Raw genomic sequence first — 12,569 nt, 5'->3', positions numbered from 1 at the left:
TTATAGAACTAGTTGGCAGCCTGTCAAAATGACAGCACATTGTTCCGCCTGTGTAAAGTTCTGTTTGAGTGCTCAAACAGGTCACTTTTCAGCTCGGGGGGCTGCTAGTAGAAAAATTAGCACCAGCAGCTGTGTGCGTCCGAACAGAGCAGCAATTGAATTGCTTCATTGGGTGCCATCTAGCACCTGCCGGTGCCCAACATGTGAATTCCCACCCATAGAGTTTAGGAGCAGTGTTAAATTTTTTTTTTTTTTTTGGAGGGAGGGAGATGTATGGGCAGCACTAGACTTCCTATGAAACACCTGCATTGGTGAGTGGGTCAATGTCTTTGGCTGGTCCCCTAACACCGGGTACCTTAAGACACACACCGGGGGTAGCACAGATGGAGCTCTCAAGGTAATAACAGTTCCCTGCTTGCAGGGAGATGTGCTGTAGCTGCTGGCGCCTCCACTAGACCACCAGGTCCCAGGCAATGCACTGGGGAATCTTGTTCAGCAGGGAGAGGTAGGCTTTCCCCATTATCTTCCCCACTCCCTTAGGGCGTTCTTTCAGTAAAGGCAGCCGACCATATGGATTCTCCTCCTTGCTCTTCCCACCCACACTAAGATGTTGAGCAGCTATTTTAATCTGTACCTGCTTGTTTGTCTCAGGAGGGCAGGTTTGTGGCTCCTGTATGGCTCCGAAGGTCAGGTTGTACACGAAGCTTCCTGCTGCGTAGGGGTTGGATTGTTGAGCATTAACTGCCCATTGTTACAGCATTGAATGTTTCTGTGCATGTAATTGTGTTTAGGAGTACAGTTTATTTTCCCCCTTTTTATTTTTTCTTTCTGACCGCTTAGAGCAGTTTAGTAAACCCTCTTCTGTTAGCCCCACATATTGTGGTAGGGTCACATTCATTGCACTTCCCCTTTTTATTACACACAATAGTTTACTTGGCTGGTGTGTGGGGGGGACTGCCCTCCTATACCATGTCTTCCAAGGACAAGGCACCCAGGAATGGGGGTGCTTCAGTGTTTAACTGCAGTACCACTGTATTTCCTCCTTAGGCTCTGGACTACGTGTCCCATGTGTCGCAACCAGGTGGTCAGTCGGCCATGACTCCTTCCCAGGAACCGGCTTGGCCTACCGCTTTAACAGGTAATGTTGCTGTTGGCTAATGGATTGGCAACCACAAGGCTGGATCCACCTTCTAGTATCCCTTCAGGGGCCCAGCTCCCTCCAAGTAGTAGTCTCGGGGTACCTTACAGCCCGCTGCCATGGATGCAGTACTTGCATTAGCGCAGATGTCTATCTTTTCAGAAGATGCTTGATAGGGACCACACTTCCAGACGCAGACCCTCAAGGAGAGAGTTCTACGCCCATCTGGTAATGTTTCAAACTCTGGTTTCCTCAACTCACAAGGACGTTATGTCCAAGGCTTCAGATGCTGAGACCTTCTATCCTGGAGGACTCTCTATCACAGATAGGTGTAGCGGAGATGGTGGATGGTAGAGGAGGAGCTGATCCAGACCAAAAAGTGCAGTGGGTGGATTCTTGATCCCAGGAGGTACCCTATGGTTTCTACAAATGCTTGATGGTGTTTTTATACACCCTTTTGTCTGGTACGCAGCCTCTTAATCACTTTTAAATTGTCACTCTAAATAAAATTACTGTATCACACTATTGCGATTTTCCCTTGTTTTTATATTTGAGGAACAAGAGGTACCATAGTGTTTGAAGAGGAAATTGAGTGGCTTATGTGACTTTGGGCAGACCAGTGTACTATAAGAAAAAAAACGTTTACAATGTTATTATAAAGAAACTTTTTTTAAATTGGATTTATTCATTTATGGTGACATTGGACTTGTATATATTTTTTCTCTATTTATTCGTTTATTTCATTCTAAAAGACCGATTCAAGAATTTTGCATCTGGTGGGGATATCAACAATTAATTTTGTATTATCAATTGAACAACATTTGTTTTAAATTCATTCCCTATTGAGTTTTCTGCGCAGAGTGCACCTATATATTTGTCTATCTATTTGGAGTGTCTTTGTGGGTGAACACTCAGCACCTTTGCAGCATTATTCTCATACTCGTGAAGCGCTTGGAGTATTAACATTTGTTTTCTGCTTTAAGGTGGTTAAAGCTATCCTAGGATGTTGTGCAGGTGCCTAAAGCTAGTACTCTGGTTTATCAAGCATCAGAGGAAGGTTTTGGCAGAATTCCCATCTTCTGAGCAGCTACTGGACCTTCCAGTGGAGGCACCACCCAAATAGGTGCTTCCAGGTTTCAAAGCGCATTGCCTCTTTCTAACCTCTGCTGTGGATCAGACAAAATGAAAGTCGTCTCCTCAGGTGGATGACATTGTCTGCCTAGTGCAGAACACTCCTTCCTATTCCAAATACAACAGCTTTTAAGGATAGGAAGTTGGAATCTTCCCTCAAAGTTATTTATATGGCCCTGGCTTCCACTTGGGTGGCTAAAGCCATCGCAGGTTGAACAGACACCCGTCAGGAGGGCCTCAGCTCGGGTACACAGTGGAATTTGCTATTGGCATTACTGGAATACAGCAGAGAGGTGGCAATAGATACTGGTATCCTAACTGCCAAGGTGTCTGCATCCACGGTAGCTGCTAAGTGAGTCCTCTGGCTTTGTCCTGTTGTGCTGACAGACGCTCTAAAGGCTCTTCTGTACAAGGAGACATTCTCTTTAGTCCAGATTTGGACAAGATTGTAGCCACGGTGGTGGTGTTAAAGACTACCTCCCCTCTGCGGCGGCTCCTTGGTTGCAAACTTCTAATTTTCGCTCCTTCTGTTTGCAGGGAAAGGCCGGCCTTTCCAAAGTTTCCAGGGTTACACTTTGAAGGATTCAAGCCCTGAACTGAACAGCCCTGGTCTACCAGATGTCCTACCACTTGCCGAAACGTGCCTCCAGCTTGGCTGGGAGATTAGCTGGTTTCTGCTGTTATCCAAGACCTGGATGGCGACCATGTCTGATGCCTGGGTGCAAGGTGGTTTCTCCCTGGGCTACGCCCTAACCTTTCAGGAGCAGCCCCTGAACCAATGTTTTTCAAGTGGATCTAGGCAAAGCAGAAGCACTGAGGGAGTCTATTTGCTCCCTGCTGACCTCCTAAGTAATAGTTCCAGTTCCTCTGTCTCAGAGAGCTCACCTCTTCTCTACATTTCACAATTCTAGCACTGGAGCCAGGGGATTTAATGGTCTCCTTAGGCATTCTGGATATCTGTTTGCATGTTACTATATGGCTCAGCCACCGGAGCTTCCTCAGGTTTTGCTGTCCAGGAGGAGCATTTCCAATATTGTGCATTGCCATTTGGTCTTTCCACAGCCCCTCGGTCTCACGATTATCATTGCTGCTCATTTATGCTGCAGAGGTATCGGAATTCTTCCTTCTCTAGGCAGCCTTTTGATCCTCGCCTGGTCTCCATCCGTTCTCAGCAACACAGTCTCTCAATATCTGATCTCCAGTCCCACGGAGGGATCATCAATGGGAAAAAATCCTCCTTGTCTCTGTCGCAGGAGATGTACCTTCTGGGGGCCTTGCTAGAGTCTAGGGTTCAGTGGGTCTTCCTGCCAGAAAAGCTTTGGGACTTACAAGCCAAAATTTGCAAGTTCTTAAGTCATCACTGTACACTCTTGCGTGCAGATCCTGGACTCTCTAGTCTCCACCTTCGACATGTTGGAGTATGCCCAGTTTCACTCCCGGCCACTTCAGATGGTGGTTTTGTCCCAGTGAAACAGATCCCATTGGCAGCTCATGACTGGTTCCATGGTGTAAAGGTTAGCACTCTGGCTTTTGAATCCAGCGATCTGAGCAAGCAATTGTCCTCTCTCAGGAGGTTTAGCTGTGCCCTTTGTGGTCTAGGTGCCCCACTTAGACAAGGGCTGTCCCTTTTTGTAGTCAGCACTGTGTCTTCCTCACTACCAATGCAAGGCTTCACGGTGGGGGGCAGTAACCTGTCAACAAACCTTCCAGGGTCATTGGACAGCTTCTGAGAGCCGCTGTCGATCAACATTCTGGAATTGCAAGCAATCTTCAAAGCTCTCGGCCGCTCCTCCAGCATTGTATGGTCCAGGTACAAGGAGGTAAAGGAGGAGGTGAGTCTCATTCTCATCTGGGCAAAGCATTATCTTCCAGCTCTAGCAGCAGTAGTCATTCCCAGAGTCCAGATTTGGGAAGCGGACTTCCTCAGCCGCCGGGATGTCCACTCAGGCAAATAGACGTTTCATCCAAATGTCTTTCAGCACCTAGTTTTTCACCGGACGTTGTTTTGATTGTGTCTCGGCTCAACCACAAGCTGCCAAAGTACTGCTCCTATACCAAGGATCTGGGAGCCTTTCAGACGTATGCCTTGGCAGTCCGGTGGGAGTTCAATCTGTTGTACATCGACCCGCCAATCTTGTTGATTCAGTGGGTCCTCCACAGGTTAAAGTTGAAGTCTGGAATGGTCATCCTGGTTGCCCCCAATTGGCCATGGTGAGCTTGGTATGTATATCTCCTTGACCTCTCCATCGACACTCCGCTGCATCTTAATCTGCAGCCGAATCTTGTCTCAGTGCCCGTGTTTCCATCCGGATCTGGCCCGTCTTGCTGTGACGGCGTGGCTCTTGAGATCTAGGGGTTTCTCCAGGTTGGTTAGTCGTACTATGCTAAATGCCCGTAAGCCTTCGTCTGCAAAGAATTTATAACCAGGTTTGGCAGACATCGCTTGGTGCTTTGCCAGGAATTTTAATTCCAGAGTGTTTGGTCTCTCTTGGGTTCTCTCTTCTACAGGTCCGTCTAGATTTGGGCCACCGCCTCTCTTCTTTGAAAGTGCAGGTTTTCGCACTTTCTGTCCTCTTCCAGAGACCGATTGCGCTAATGCCTGACCTTCAGGGTGTTTTCCAAGTATAGACCCCTATTGTTCTTCCTTTTGGCTCCTTGGAACTTGTCTTTGGTGCTTCAGGCTTTTCAGCCATCACCCTTTGAGCTGTGGACATTCGTTGGCTTACATGCAAGACAATGTTCTTACTGGCTATTGTGTCAGTCTTGGGTGAGCTGTCAAGTCGCTCATTATTTCTGGACTTTCACTTGGACTGGGACGTTCTCCCTACTCGGTTGGGTTGCCTAAGGTAGTTTCTCAGTTTCACATGAACTAAGAAATCGTGGTCCCTGCTTTTCGTGCACCTTCTTGTTCACTGGAGGAGGCTTCTTTGGACTAGTTGGCATATCTGTCACGCTTCCGCTGCGGCAATTCTTCCTACCCAGTCTGTGGTGACTGCTCATTCCATTAGGTCTGGTACATATTGGGCAACTTGCTGCGGTGTCTTGGCTGAGCAGCTTTGTAGGGTGGCTACGTGGTTGTTCGCTCATACGTTCCTCTAGTTCTATGCCTTTGACACCTTCGCTACCGCGGACACGGCTTTTTGGCAAAGGGCTTTCAGCGCAGTTCAGGAGCATCCCCTCCCTTAGGCGGGATAGGTTTGGGCTGTCCCAAGGACCACAGAAAAAAAAGGAATATTCCCTCCACCACACTGCAGCAATGTCAACAAAAATACTTGAATCCTACATAATAGAAATTCAGAGGTATTAGTAGCACACATTGGCAAATATATGATTAAGCGCCGGGCCAAGGTGCCTCTATGCCGGCATCCCTAACATTAAGGGGTTCACGTCCGAGGTGCAAGGCACCCCAAAATAATCCAGCCAAGGACCATCCCCAGCGCATCACACAAAAAGGGAAAAAAGGCGATAGTGATGTGTAAAGATAATCAGTAAGTGTTAATATATTGAGAAAGACTTAAAATTACATAAATAATGAACAAAGAAATAGAAGGGTGATGAAAAAGTATCTATGTGAATTAAGTGGTGATGCCCTGATAAAGGCCCAGCCAGAGCAACTCCGGGGGCCCCACGCCCAAACGCTCACCCCAAAATAATTATTGCTACCTAATGGTAGCACCCACTCTGTCCCAAGGAGCCTGTGTTCCCTATAGTATGAAGAAGAAAAGGAGAATTATGCTCTTAACTGGTTAAATTTATTTTCTTCGGAATCCATAGGGGACACAGGGCGCCCACCGTGATGCACATGGCTTGCAGGGTTTTTACTTTTAAGGCCGGTACACACTTGACTGTGTCTAGTGTGTACTGATCTCGTTAGTGACTGGACCCAGCGGGGTGCCGGCATTGGCAAGTGCGTACTTGCTGATGCTGGGAGCGACAGTGGGTGCCATGCTGCATTCGGCAGCATGGCCCCGCTGACTATTGTAGAATGTTAAACTTAGTACACACGTAAAGTAGTTCATTGGTTGGAATAAAAATCTGGTAACGTATGGGAGTAACTGATGATCAGCAATTCGCTCCTAAATGCCAGAAAACAGATGAAAATAGTTGTCAGACAAGTTTTTGTTAAATGTTTGATCTAAACAATTTGTTCAAAGAACAGTTTTTGTCCATTTTTCGGCGTTTGGGATCAAATTGCTGATTGTCATTTGCTTTCATACCTTACCAGATTTTAATTCCAACCAATCAACTAGTTGGATAGAAAATCTTTACGTGTGTATGCAGCTTTATGTCCTGATCCCATGCAGGAAGGTAGTGTCAGAACCACTGCACGGCGCTCAAGTTATTCTGACAATGCTCCGTGTAGTAGCAAATGTCTTCGCAATGCACATTGAACTGTTTTTCTCAAAATTCAAGGCAGCTATTGACTAATTCAGCCAAGTAGAGAAGGAATAAGTTGGCATTCCTGGAAATTTCATTTTTTTTTTTAATTTTTTTTATTTGTCGTCTTTTGAGGTTTGAGTTGGGAGAATACCCCCATTGTAGCTTCCTTATCCGGTTTTGGAAGGGGCTGGTGTTCCTTCCATTTGCATTGGTTACTGGGACAAGAGCATAGTTTATGGGCACTGTCCTCTACTACCAGAGGTGGTAGGCATGTTCAACTCAAGGTGTGACCCTTTCAGCTTAGATAAATATAAGACTGTGCAAAGAGCAGTAGCTGTATGTGGTTCTGGCATGCTGCCTCAACGGAGTCCTAACACGGCTTGTAAGGAGCTGGAATCTGCCCCCAAAAGACACATGTTGTAGTAGAGACCGTCTGTGTTAGAATAGTTCACTTAGGTCAGTGGTTCTTAAACTCAGTCCTCAGGACCCCACACAGGTCATGTTTTCCACGTCACCCAGCAGGTGCACAGGTGTATTCATTACTCACGAACACATTTAAAAAAAAAAAAAAAAACCCACAGGTGGACCCTAAACAGTGCATGTTTTCCTGTGAGGAGACCTGGAAAACATGCACTGTTTGGGGTCCTGTGGAAAGAGTTTGAGAACCTGTGACTTAGGTTATTCATCTTTACTGTGTTTGTGGAGTTTGCGACATGGATTTACCTAAGGATTACAAAGAAGCATTCTCTGTGCGCCTGAGAAAGCTAGTTATGTGTAACCTTAGATAATTGTAATGATTAATTAACTGGCTGATTAAATTATTTAATGTCCACAGAGGGAATGTAAAATACACTTAATGGATAAAAAGGATGAGATCGCAGATGTCATAGATTTGGATGCAGAAGTACTGGGTACAGGTAATAGTTTTTGCGTGGTTCAGATGCAAAGCCACCCAATCTGGGAACAAATGCATTGTGAAGCAGCAACCACACTTAACTGTGGAGGCCCCCACTGAAATAACAGAACTCATTTGGGGAAAGCCTATTGTGCTCATGCAGTTTGTGAAGTATCAGACTGACTTGTCATCACAGGAGCAATGTCAGGCTGCTAAATTGCCTGAGATCTCCAACAGGAAGAAAAGCGTTTAGGGCAAGACAATCTGATCCTGAATGCTAGTATCTAAGTATCACACAGATAGGAAGATTGAGGCCACCCTTATCTCATGGCTTTCCCTTAAACCAGGGGTTCCCAAAGGCGGTTGTCAAGGCTCCCCAACAGGTCAGGTTTTCGAGATATCCTTGGTTGAGCATAGGTGACTTAATTAGTACTTCAGTCACTTTGATTTAACCACTTGTACTCAACCATGACTATCTCTAAACTGAACTGTTGAGGACCGCCTTTGGGAACCTCTGGCTTAAATCCATATTAGCTTTGGATTAGGTTAAAAAGACTGGAGAACGTTTGAGCAATTGGTGGATTGTTTGGAGTCTGGCAGACCCAGATCAGATTAGCTAAAGGTCCCCATACATCAGAGATTGATTGCAGCAATGGTGCAATTTGCAATAGATTGTGTATAAAAATCTTTCCCTTTTTCAATCTATTGCAAATTGCTGCAATCAATCTCTGATGTATGGGGGCCTTTACTCAGATGCAGCACATCTATCAGCATTCCAAATATCTGAGTGATACTTCCCTTGATGTGGGGCTAGAGTTTTGACCTGAACATTCTCTAACCTAGGGCCAGGGAGGTAGAAAGCAAAATGATGCTGAAGTCCCCTACCTTCCCCTGGGGTTTCAATCCTGAACTGGACAAGATTATTTCCCTAGACAGAGCGGCAATGAGCTCCTTTGTCCTGTTAATGCCCCCAAACTAAAGGAAAAGGGTTCCAATTTTTGATACCGTTCTTGCCGAAGAAACGGTTAAGGAGAAACACATTTTTCTAAATCAACATTTTCTAATCTACTGATTCTAGAGGCTCAAAGGGAGATTATTCCAGTGCTTTGAGAACTATGTTAAGGTCCCAGGAATTACTGGAAGAATATAACTAGGCAGTATGAGCAACACTCCCTGCAAGAAAGTTTTGACATCAGGAATAGATTAGATACTTTATTATTTTTGAAAGAACACTGGCAGTGTAGACACTTGTACTTTTAAGGAAACTGACGCAATTCGGCAATAAGACCCTCTAATAGAATCAATAGTAATCATGGTAGCCGAAATGTAGAAGTAAGGAAGTTTTCCTCTCACAAGGGGATGTAGTTTGGAAGCCAACGGTCTAAATGCCGACCGCCGGCTTCCAGACTTTCTAATCCCGGCCTGGTACTAATGACAGGCGTCAAAAACTCGACGCGTGTCATTAACCAGACGCTGGAAGACTGAACGAAGGTTAGCCGGGTGCGGGCAGCTGCGGGAGGGGGGTTTAGGGCTCCCGGGGGGACTTAGGGTTAGGCACCCCCCGGGAGGGTTGGGTTTAGGCACTTGGGGGAGAGGTTAGGGTTAGGGGGTACAATTAGGTTAGCGATACTTACCTTAGGGACGATCAGGATTTTCACCCTTACCGGGCTGCCGCTGTCGGGATTTGAACCGCCGGCCATGCATCCGGCAGTAATACCTAATACACCCCTCACAAGAGGAAATCTGCTTTCCAGACACGATTGTTTCAGGAGGCAGCTGCCTTCCATGCTCTTAATAGAGTCTAAACTACTTCCTAAAAATCCTTTGTCTTCAGGCTGACAACTTCAATAATCACCATGCTAAAGCTGCTGTAACCAGTGTTCTCCCCACGCTATATTTTTTGGACGGCCCGCCCAGCCCTGTGATGCGGCAGAAAGCTGGTGATCCATATAGAAACATCAGCACAGCGCGACTTATTAGCCGTCTCATCTCACCCTGCACTAACGTCTAGGCCTGGGCAGAGCGATTCACTCTACTGAGTTGAGCCAACTCGAGACCCGACCCTTTGGGGTATATACAATTAGCCGCGGGGTTTACCCCGCGACTAATTGTCGCGCTGGTGGTGAGTCAATTAATGGGGATTCCACACGCGGGTGTCCACGAGACCCCGCACGCGAGTCCCCCGCTGTCGCGCTTTACCTCGCACCTCATGTAGGTGCGAGGTAACAGCTGCACGAAGCCGCCCTTGTCGGCCTCACGCGCGACAGAATAACACTGTTTCCGCACTTCTCGCGGAAACTGTTCCCGCAAGCGAGCGCACATTTACCGGCGCGGGGAAAAAGCTATTTTATTGAATAGCTTAACCACACGCCGCAGGACTTTTGAGCCCCAATTACTCGCGGGAGAAGTCCCGCGGGTTATTGTATATACCCCTTTGACTGTGCATACTGAGGGGTATATACAATTACCCGCAGGACTTCTCCCGCGAGTAATTGGGGCTCGAAAGTCCCGCGGCGTGTGGTTAAGCTATTCAATAAAATAGCTTTTTCCCCGCGCCGGTAAATGTGCGCTCGCTCACGGGAACAGTTTCCGCGAGAAGTGCAGAAAGTGTTATTCTGTCGCGCGCGAGGCCGACAAGGGCGGCTTCGTGCAGCTGTTCCCTCGCACCTACATGAGGTGCGAGGTAAAGCACGACAGCGGGGGACTCACGCGCGGGGTCTCGTGGACACCCGCGCGTGGAATCCTCATTAATTGACTCACCACCAGCGCGACAATTAGTCACGGGGTAAACCCTACGGGTAATTGTATATACCCCTTAGCATTGGCTATCAGCGACTCTGAGTGAGGCACTGATAGCCCCACACTGCTGCTGATTGGTTCATCTGCACTGACTCTCCCCAGTCAGTGCACACCCCGGGACCCAGCTCTAGCGGTGCAACTCTGACTCCCCAAAGTCATGCACTGCTGACTCCCGACTCGAGTCAGTGAAGGCAGCCACGGCATGGGCACACTGGCAGGATCACAGGAATGATGACTCTCCCGAGTCCCAACTCCCGGAGACTACAGTAATAAAACTATACACTCTGTAACCACTGCTTCCTGGCACCCTCTGACTGTGAGAGGCTAGATACCCCAAACTTTGTATGACATCTAACTGATTCGAGACATTGTGTCGAGACAGTCACTCAGTAGCCATCTCTACTAAAGGCAAGCATTGCAGCCTCACAGCCCCCCCCCCCCCCTACCCAGTGCCTCCTAAACAGTAACTGTGAGATACCGAATGGGAGGGGGTTAGGGTACACGATGGGCTGCTGCTTACCCCCAAGTGTTTACATGTATAATGCCTCCCAGCAAAAAAGAAAAAATGGTATATAAGAGACCTTAGGGCACACATCCACTAGCAGACCAAAAATGACTGCACGATTACATTGTAATCGTGCAGTCTTTTCACAGTCTGTGCTGTCCCTACACTGAACAAGCAGTCGTTCAGTGTAGGGACATCAATCATCCCCTAACATGCTCAACCTGACGTTATCCTCGGGCTGTTCAGCATGTTCGGGCAATGATTGATGTTGGAAACAACCAGCGGGAGCGTGCATCGCTGGTCGTTTCCAACATTAATGTGCCCGATTCATGCGCGATTTAACGATAACTGTATCGTTCAATCGCTCATAGAAATCGTCTAGTGGATGTGTGCCTTAAAATTAGATCTGTCCTTAAAGGAAGGCATCAAGGAGGAGCTCAAACATGACCGTATCGGTCTAAACACCATGACCTTGACCAATCTGGAGTTACCGGAATGATTCTGTCCCTTTCTCACTTTAGTTGCACTGCTAACGGAGGGTCCTATAAATTGTTTTTAAATTTACAGAGAGTGTTTTGGTGAGTTCAGGCACTTTAAAATGTATCCATACAAACTTTAGCCATAGAACTTCTTTCCCTTGCTAGACATTGCAGGAAGAATAATAAATATAAAAATAAAAAGGGAGGGTTTTTTTGAACTGACAATAACGGCCATGTCATCCAATGAATTACAGGCACCACTAAAGGACCGTACACACTACACGATATGCTCCCTGTGCGATATCGTCTAGTGTGTCCCCGGCAGGGTGTGCTCAATGTCGTTCATGACATTGAGCACACCCGCTGAATGACATCATTAACGATATCATTCAGCACCAGGCTCTCTCCCCCATTCCCCAACATGCAGCAACCTGACGACATCGTCAGGTTGGCCTGCATGTTTACTCGATGAACGATAATGACGAACAACCCGCGGGAACGCGCGTCGACGTTACCGTTCATCATTTTGATGTTAAAAATGAACGATAAAGTGGACGACTGAACGATATAGTTATCGTTCAGTCGTCCACTTTAATCGCCCGGTGTGTACGCACCTTTAGACTTTGTATCGCCTTAAACTCCTCAGACACAGCAGAAAATAAAATAAATGTAGTACAAAACGAACATACTTCAATAAATTATATCAATGATTTGTGCCACAACAACTATATTTGGGCTAGATGGAAATCCATTTAACTACGGCGTTTAGGCCAAAGCTGCAGCAACTTAGCCTTATAGTGGCAAACCAATGAGTGAGCTCCCCACACCACTAGTCCTCAGGAATATGCTATACCTCTAATATAAGCACTCCCCCCCCCCCCCCCCCCCTCTCCTCACTAGCAGTTAAAGGACGGAGAACTTCTTACCAGTTACATCTTCACCTCTGGTGCATGGTCTAGAGTCTAAGGTGCCTGATGGCTGTTAAGGACTCGGGAATCCCAGACATCTACCTTTGGCATTAGTGGCAGAGTCCTTCCAGAGGCGTCCAATGGAATGGTCAGGCTGCAACCCCTTTATAACCAGGAGATGGCGGTTTAAAATTGATTAAAATAAATGAACTATTAAAGAAAAAGGCTGCAGATGCTTCCCAGAAAAGCGTGCCTGGCTCAGTTGGCACTAACTGAAAACTGAATAGCTCAGCAACTTATCAGGATACGGAGGCACCTGAGTAAAGCAGGCCAC

The sequence above is a fragment of the Taudactylus pleione genome, unplaced genomic scaffold, assembly GCF_031769625.1.
Source record: "Taudactylus pleione unplaced genomic scaffold, aTauple2 ptg000428l, whole genome shotgun sequence".
NCBI lineage: Eukaryota > Metazoa > Chordata > Amphibia > Anura > Myobatrachidae > Taudactylus > Taudactylus pleione.
The sequence above is the reverse complement of the archived record's forward strand: the minus strand, read 5'-3'. Positions refer to the sequence as shown.